Raw genomic sequence first — 8,259 nt, forward strand, 5'->3', positions numbered from 1 at the left:
CCCTTAACACCGTAAGAATTAAAGCAGTGTTTATTTAATTTTATTAAAAGTTCAAGATTCAATACTTTCATAATATGGTAGCTTTCATTGAAGCAAATTCAGAAATTATATCGTCAAAAGATCATGTCATTACGCTAAATCACTTTCAGTGGGCTATGTTGTTAACGCAAACAGCCTGCTTTCTCCCATGGTCGATCTCAAGTAAAATTTTATCAACTTAAGTTTAGAAAAACTTCTTTCACAGCTTGCGATAGAAACGGTAACAGTGAGGTAAAGCTTAAGACTCATAAATAAATACCAGTAAAAAGGTTAGGGGGGTCTAGGTGGTACTTTTGGACCCGGGCCAAGATTTAAAAATTCCCCATGACTTCAAACATTATCAAGATCTTAATATAATCAGATCTAAAAGAATTGTCATCAGAAGTTAAAAAAGCCGTTTCAGATGGCAAAGTACCGGGCCCACTTCAGTCACCAAACAGTAAAACAAGAATTTAGTCTGTGATTTCCCTAACCACGAATATTACCCGAACACGAATTTCAAAATAAACAAGCTAATATTTGTTCAAACTGAAATGACACAGGTAAAAAAACTGCTATCCCTATTTCTGCACTAAAAATTAGACCAAAACCGCTTTTCAGATTGCAGCAATCAGCAAATGTTTGACCGAGGCCAAACACCTTTCCCAAATCAAATTGAAAACTTTCTGACTGTCTGCACTACCTTTGCTGTAAACTCTCTTCTGGTGAGTCTAGAATGACCAGTGAAACATCAATGGAATCGGGAAGTAATACTCTAGCGCCATGTGACAAATAAAAGTTGAAAAAAGCAACCGCTAGATAGAGATAGTAAGTTTTGCGGTTCAAGGAATTTTAAGATTAATTGTTAAATGGCCATGCTTAAACGACATCAATAAAAGTTTGTACACAACCTTCATATTCATAACATTGTCGATGAAGGGAGTCCGAAAATAAATTGGTACCGGTCTCGAAAAATCCTGTCAACGGCCCTGGGTAAGGTGATGATTCACATAAACCAGGGGTCACCAAACTTTTTTCTCTGAGGGCCGGATGCAAATTACAAAAAGATATAGGCTACAACTATTTAGAATCTCCATTGACTTGAATTGAGCACAATAAATAACAAAGTCAGCGGTAGGCTACAATAGAAAAGTTGTGATGAAAATCGAAAGGTGCTTGAAAAGTTATAACCATCAGCATGCTGTGAATATCCAGACCTGACGCTAGTAGCGCAATGCAAGTTATCATAACAAGATTTATTAAACTACTATCGGTGCCAATTGTCATTTTACGATAAACACAGATTATTTACGATAAACAAAAGCCCTTCTATTGTCAGTCGTAATAAAAGCCTTCGTATCCCCTTCTTTAGATATCCCTGGGTAACAGTTGTAGGCTAGTGCAGCTGTTATTTCCGCAACACTTAGCGGGCCTGATGAAATCAGCCTGTAACAGAAGTGGCTAAACTAATATTCTGTATACATAGACAAAGCACTACTGTTGCTTCTCAAAAGGGTTTCTTTATTGATTACCCAGCATACAAGTTGATGTCATCAGATAGCCGAGACAAGAACAGGTCACGCCAAGTTGTGTCAATTTGAAAAGGAACGAATGTTGCCATGCTAGCGTGTTTTATGCAAGAATCGAGTGCTGCCAGGCGCATTGGAAATGAATTAATAAAACTTGAAACAGTTGAATTATGCTAATAATATTAAAACTTGAAAGTAGACTAAACAGTAGAATTATGATAACTGCACTGCAGATATGGCTGATGACGAATACGAGACAGCAGTCGGTACATACGTTGGCCCCAGTCAAAACGACGTTGAAACGTAGATGAAACGTCGTGAATGACGAAAACAAATTAAGTTATGATTGAGGGTTAGAAACTGAAATTGAATACTGGGGCACAACTGTAAAATCAGCCATGAGAAAAATATTTACAAGCGTTTTTAGAGAAAAAAATTAAGCATGTATACAAACAGGTAAGCGTCCATGGCTGTCCATGTCCTGCCTCCGAAGAGATAGGACCGGACACCCATGGAAGCAAACCAGAATAGTAAAAAAAATTGTATGTAGCCTAACGGTGTACGCGCGTGGTTGTGCGAGACAGAATGTTCTAAAGTCATACTATTAGTTCGAGTATTTCGATGAGGGAGGACGAGACGACAGCAGTTGATTTGGAAGTTCGGTGATGTATATGATGAGCACGACAGCAGGTGATAAGCAGTTCAGTTAGTAGTCCATTGATGGATGACGAGCACGACAGCTGTTGAGTTGTGAGTCAGTCGATATGGGACGAATATGACAGGAAAGAGGCCAGCTTGTATAGTTGCAAGCTGTGTGACATGCAGCCATTGCATGTCGAAAGTGGCGCAAAATAGCGGCACTGGTTGGGTTGACGGCGCGGTGTGCTTCTGACGCAGAGAAGGCTTGAATGATGAACGATGCAGCAATTGCACGTCGAAGGTGTGTCGCAGGGAGTAGCGACAGATATGGGGTTAACCATATTGGTTGCGTCGGTGGCTGTGGATAGCCGTATTGAGGGTCATCTCCGTGGAGGCATCTCGTGTTGAGGTATATGATGAGGGACTGTTCAACTCAGTGCAAGTCGTGAAGAACATGGGGTGCTGTGGTGCCATGTTGAAGTGGTCTCATCAGTGAGCTTGTCGTGTCATCATCGTGGTGTTGAATTGAAGTTCCTTGAAGTCTCGCATCAACCTCTCGCAGCAACCGTGTTGATAGGCAGGTCTGAAACGAAATTGATACAAAGTAGCGACCGCTAGAAAGTTACACATAAGCAGTTCAGACACATTAAAAAAAAGCGATACATGCGGGGATACAAGTAGTTACAATATGGCAGTGCCATAGGCGGCAGACGCCGGCTGATGATGGGACACATAATGAAAAAAGAATAGCGATACATGCAGGGATACAAGTTATTAAATTGGTAAGGCATGGCAAGGCAATGCCGGCTGGATAGGTAGGAAACGAGACAAGAAACTATGAGAGTCGTAGTATAAGTACGGAGTAGGCTCAGCACTCATTAAAAAAAAGCGACAAACACGAGCATAAAAAGTAGTTACTACGTCACATGACTGTAGTTGTTCGCCTGGTCAAACGTCATGTAGAAACCGTTCGGGTCTACTGAATATTACGTCATGGAAATTCCTAAAACATGAGCCAAAATTGCACCATCGTCCGTAAGACTCGCGTCAATCCTCTTGAAACCGGTTTAAACATGAAATGTTGCGTCGCCTTTGAGTTATCACAAATTTTTCTGATTCATTCTCGAAGTTGTTTGTTGGAAGTCGGTCGCACATTTAACTGTTGGCTTAGTGCTTGCTAGCTGGACAAAGGTTCCGTCTTTTATTTTTTATGGTCACAGCGGTAAACCATAATCTCTTCTTGGGAAAATTTTAACATAAAGTTCCCTAATCCGTTCGTCTGTATATAATGACCGAAGAAACACACACTTGAACTTCTTTTCAAACAGTGTATTCCTGTAAAATTAGCCCGAGGCTACCGAAAACGAGGGGGTGCAACGCCTACACCACTTAAACTGTCACTACACAACAGATTACTTGGATAAAAGACGGAGAATTTGTCCAGCTAGCAAGCACCAAATAAACCAGTTAAATGTGCGACCGACTTCCAACAAACAACTTCGAGAATGAATCAGAAAAATTTGTGATAACTCAAAGGCGACGCAACATTTCATGTTTAAACCGGTTTCAACAGGATTGACGCGAGTCTTACGGACGATGGTGCAATTTTGGCTCATGTTTTAGGAATTTCCATGACGTAATATTCAGTAGACCCGAACGGTTTCTACATGACGTTTGACCAGGCGAACAACCGTCTGGAACATAGCGGCCCCTAGTTATGACATTCTGACATGGCATAACTAAAAAAGAATTGACGACAATTGTGAGCCAATGAATAAAAACACATGATACACAAATTGTTTGAATCACTCACGTTTAAGTTAATACGCAAATACAAAGGGCATGCAAAGAATGAACAGCAATAAGAATAAACACGACGATACATGAAATTGGTACCATAGGTAGTAGGTACACGCAAAAAATGACGCTATATACCATGGTTGCGATAATAACCGACTGTTCTGGGCTCAGACAAGTGTCGGCCACCGCAGACAAAACCAGGCTCAAACCCTAACACTTAGGTGTTCTTTACAGGGGCGAGGCACGAAATATCCTTCAACACACAGTCTACTTTCACTTTCCCCGTACTCTCATCATAGTTGCAGACGGCAACTTTAGCTCTACGAACCACAGGCTTCCCTTTCCTAATTTGTGGAAATACCTCATGCACCCTCCCAAGTTGATACTTCCCACGTTTACCAATGTCCTGGAGAGAACCTACCACTACAAGTTGACCAGGCTCCAAATTCTCGGCCATTTTTAGCCATTTTTTCCGGCCCTGAAGACCTGGCAAGTAAAAATCAATCCATTTACTCCAAAACTGATGAGAAAGTGACAAATTGAACCGATAATCCCTTCTTAATTGCCCAGGTAGCAATAGTCGGCGTGCAGCTGGCGTCATCAGGGCGGCGAGCGCTCGCATTGGCGACATCGAAAATCGTTAGCTGTAGGACAGCGCCTCACTGGCGAATATCGTCATGATTTTTTTTCTTTAAAGTCATGACGATATTCGCCAGTCAGGCGCTGTCCTACAGCTAACGATTTTCGATGTCGCCAATGTGAGCGTTTTCTGCTAGCTCTGCGCCGTCGACTTTCGAGCGAGAGACGCGCTTTCGATTTTTGCTCGCTTTCCGCTGGCAACGCGCAGTCGAGTTTCGTCAGATGGTGTTGGTTTCCCACGAAAGGCCGAGCTTCGCGCTTGATTAGAAAAATTTCGTCATCATACCGTTTAGTTGCGCTTGATTGAAGTCACGTGCCATTTCAAACACGCGGTTGATTTGATTTGAAGAGCCTGTTTGTCTGATTAATTGTCTTTTGCGCTTGCTCAGTTATTGGGTAGACTGCTGTACAATAAACCTTACTTTGCACTTAGTTTGCTGTACCCGGTTACGCCTACAGCATGTAAGAAAGTGTCGAAAGAGGGAACTGTGTCCTAGTTTATTGTGTTTTAACCTGAATTACATGAAGATTTAAGCAAGCTAACAAACGCTCTCTTTTTGATCTGGAAGAAAAGTTAGAAGCAGATGCGGATGTTTTGGCAGCTATTGTAAGTCACTGTACTCATTTGTTATACACTTTTATGCCACAAGCTACATGTGCGGTAGGCCATGTCGGAATAGGTACATGCAATCACATTCCGACATGGCTACACCAGCCTTATGTCATGCAACAACCGATCAGTTAAATTCTAACATGACGTGTTGACAAAATATTTGTTATTGCACCTATAAAGTAACTGTTGTCATATTAGTTACATGTTTGTTTTCGCTTTGCAGGTGGTAACTACAGTAAATCATACTCAAAAAAGATTAGAACCTCCCAGACAGCAAAACCCGTCATTTTTACATTGATGTGACGTCTGCGGACATTGAACCAATGTAAAAATGACAGATTTTGCTGTCTGGGCTTTTAATTATTCAACTGCTCAGTTTCAATTTTTAAAACTTGTTTGTTTTGCTCTAATCGCTTCCACATACATTTTGTGTGCAGAAATACTTTAGTTTGTAAAATAGAATCATGTTTATTAAACCAATTTATGATGATTTTTAAAAAATAACCTAACGATTAACCAATATATAGAACGTGTGGTTGTTTGGTTTGAGTTCACGATCTAGACTTCGCTTGTTACCTTGTTCAGTTCTAAACTGACTATTGAGTAACGTGTGGATGTTCATTTAACAGCGATGGAAAATAACAACGGTTGGAAGAAATGATTGTACGGAAACTGTGTGGAGAGTTATGCGACTTTTAATGAATGACGATCTGGCCGCTCAGTTTACGGTAATTGAAGTGGAAAAAACTGCCTTTCTTGATCTGAAAATAAAAAAGTGTTATTTGGTAAGTTTGTATTTATATAATTGTATATTTAAGTAGTTTTACGAGCTACCGTCAGTAATAAGTGCTGCAATGCTATTGCTAACACCATGCATACTACAGAACGATGGTGGAAAATGCCAGGCTTCTTTGTTTTTATGAATGGAAGTTAAATATAAATCAAATCAACTGAGGATTGACAAATTGTAAGATTTATCAAGGAATGGAATATTTTTCTGTAATATAAACGTTAATATGTGACAACGTCCTGTAATATATCAGTTTCTACTATTTAGCCCTGCCTTCCCAATATCACATGCGTGGTTATTGTTGCAGGATAAAACACGGGTTTCAGCAGCACCTTATCACAAAAGATGTTTCAATAATGCTGAGTATTATCACTGATGAATTATATTAAACCCTCTCCCCCACCGATGTGACGCTAACGTAACGCTTTACATACCCCCCCCCCGTCGCAAGCGTTGCGTAATATTTGAACGTTCCCTAATTACAATTTTTGTTTAATACTACCCGTCTTGCTACGTCATAGGGGGGTTTATACAGTACATTTAATTGTAATGAACCCCGCTTATGTCCTCATGCAGGTTAAGGACACTTGCCATCGGTTCGATCCCTAATAATGAGTTAGTAGTGTAATTAAGTTGTTGTTGTGAGCGAAATTGTTTTCACAGAGAGCTCATATTGTATTATTACAGATGTGTTTCGAAGGCAAGCCAAGGCGACGGACAAAGTTTTCAAATCTGCAGTGAAGCGGTATTTGAAGGCGGCTGGTGACAGAAATGAAAAAAAAAAGAACCGGGCAAACAAAACTTCCGGCGCAGATAAAAATTCGGACGATACATGAACGCTCTCTGTTTTTTGATTGTCTGTTGACCTTTTAGTGTTCTCTTTTAACATCTTGCTGCGAATTATTATTTTTGCGTGCCTCTTTATTCAGTTTGCTTCCTTCGTACAGTAGTTGTACTTGGGAAAATCTTATCCCGACAAGCTATTGCTAAACACTGTTGTGCCGTCTATGCACTAATATTAATTCTTGTGGTGAAGTCGAGTTTAATGTTATTAATCATTTAATTAATATCTTTAATGTTGTTATTCAAACGTGTTTTCGGAGGGGTGTTTTGCCGCCAGTCCTAATCCCTAACATTACCCGAACCAAAGTTCTTTGGCGTCAAAACGACCTGTTCCCATTTTTTTTATATTTACCTAATGGATGTCGGAACGCAATAATTACTCATGATTGTTGGTATACTGCATGTATCCTACGTGGATGTTTGAATTTTGTGCTATCTGGCTTTGAAGGTTGCCAGCATGACAGCCACAACAGATGTGCAAACGAAAATGCGTTATGGTTGTCGTTCAGGTGGCCCTTCCCTATAATTGTGGTTGCCGTGCTGGCAACCTTCAAAGCCAGATATAGCACAAAAAACTCATTAATTTGAATTTCCCTGCTGGCTACGTAATAATCTTTATTACATCATAGAGTACAGTGGAAGCAATAATAGTGTTCTTGATGTTGCTGTGTATTTTCTTCCAGTGCTGTGATTTTGACGTATTGCAATACCTATCATATAATTATGCTTATATAATTATGATACTGTCGTATGTAGTACACAATTGGTTTCTAACCGGGAGTAAATTTTACTCACCCCTACCCTAGGCCTAAGGTAAATCTTGCAAGCAAACATTTTAATCAAACTCATTATAGTTTGGAAAACCAAGAAAGTTTTTTTTAATAGAACTTTTTGCTTAAAAATTATTGTTTCGCGAAAACTGTCAAAATTCACTTAACAGCTGCTGGGCTTTTACAAATAATCTCATGTTTATAGTCTTTAGCTTTGCTCTCACATGGCTTGGACTTGTAAATTGTTCTGTTATTTGTATTACAAATGATCAGAAAAACCGCCATTCATTATTACTGAAACATTTTTTAGCATTGTGTTACGAAAATGGAGCTGTGGTAAGACAGTGTATTAAAAATCTTCATTGTTTTTGTTGTTTTACATTCTTGAATTGCGTCTCGCTTTTACCACAAAAAGACAATTAATACACGAAATGCTTCAAAAAGTTTTAGTGTTTTGTTTTGATAATTTCGCAAACAACAGCTGCTGCTGGTGGCCGAAAAAAAAAAGGGCTTCAGCAGGGCGACATTCGTCAGTCCAGCGACAGCGCGCGCAGCCGCAAAAACGTGCCAGTAAGTTTAGCGAAATTCGTTGGCGTACAGACAGCGCGCCGTTAACTA

The sequence above is a fragment of the Aplidium turbinatum genome, chromosome 2, assembly GCF_918807975.1.
Source record: "Aplidium turbinatum chromosome 2, kaAplTurb1.1, whole genome shotgun sequence".
In the NCBI taxonomy this organism is placed as follows: Eukaryota; Metazoa; Chordata; class Ascidiacea; order Aplousobranchia; family Polyclinidae; genus Aplidium; species Aplidium turbinatum.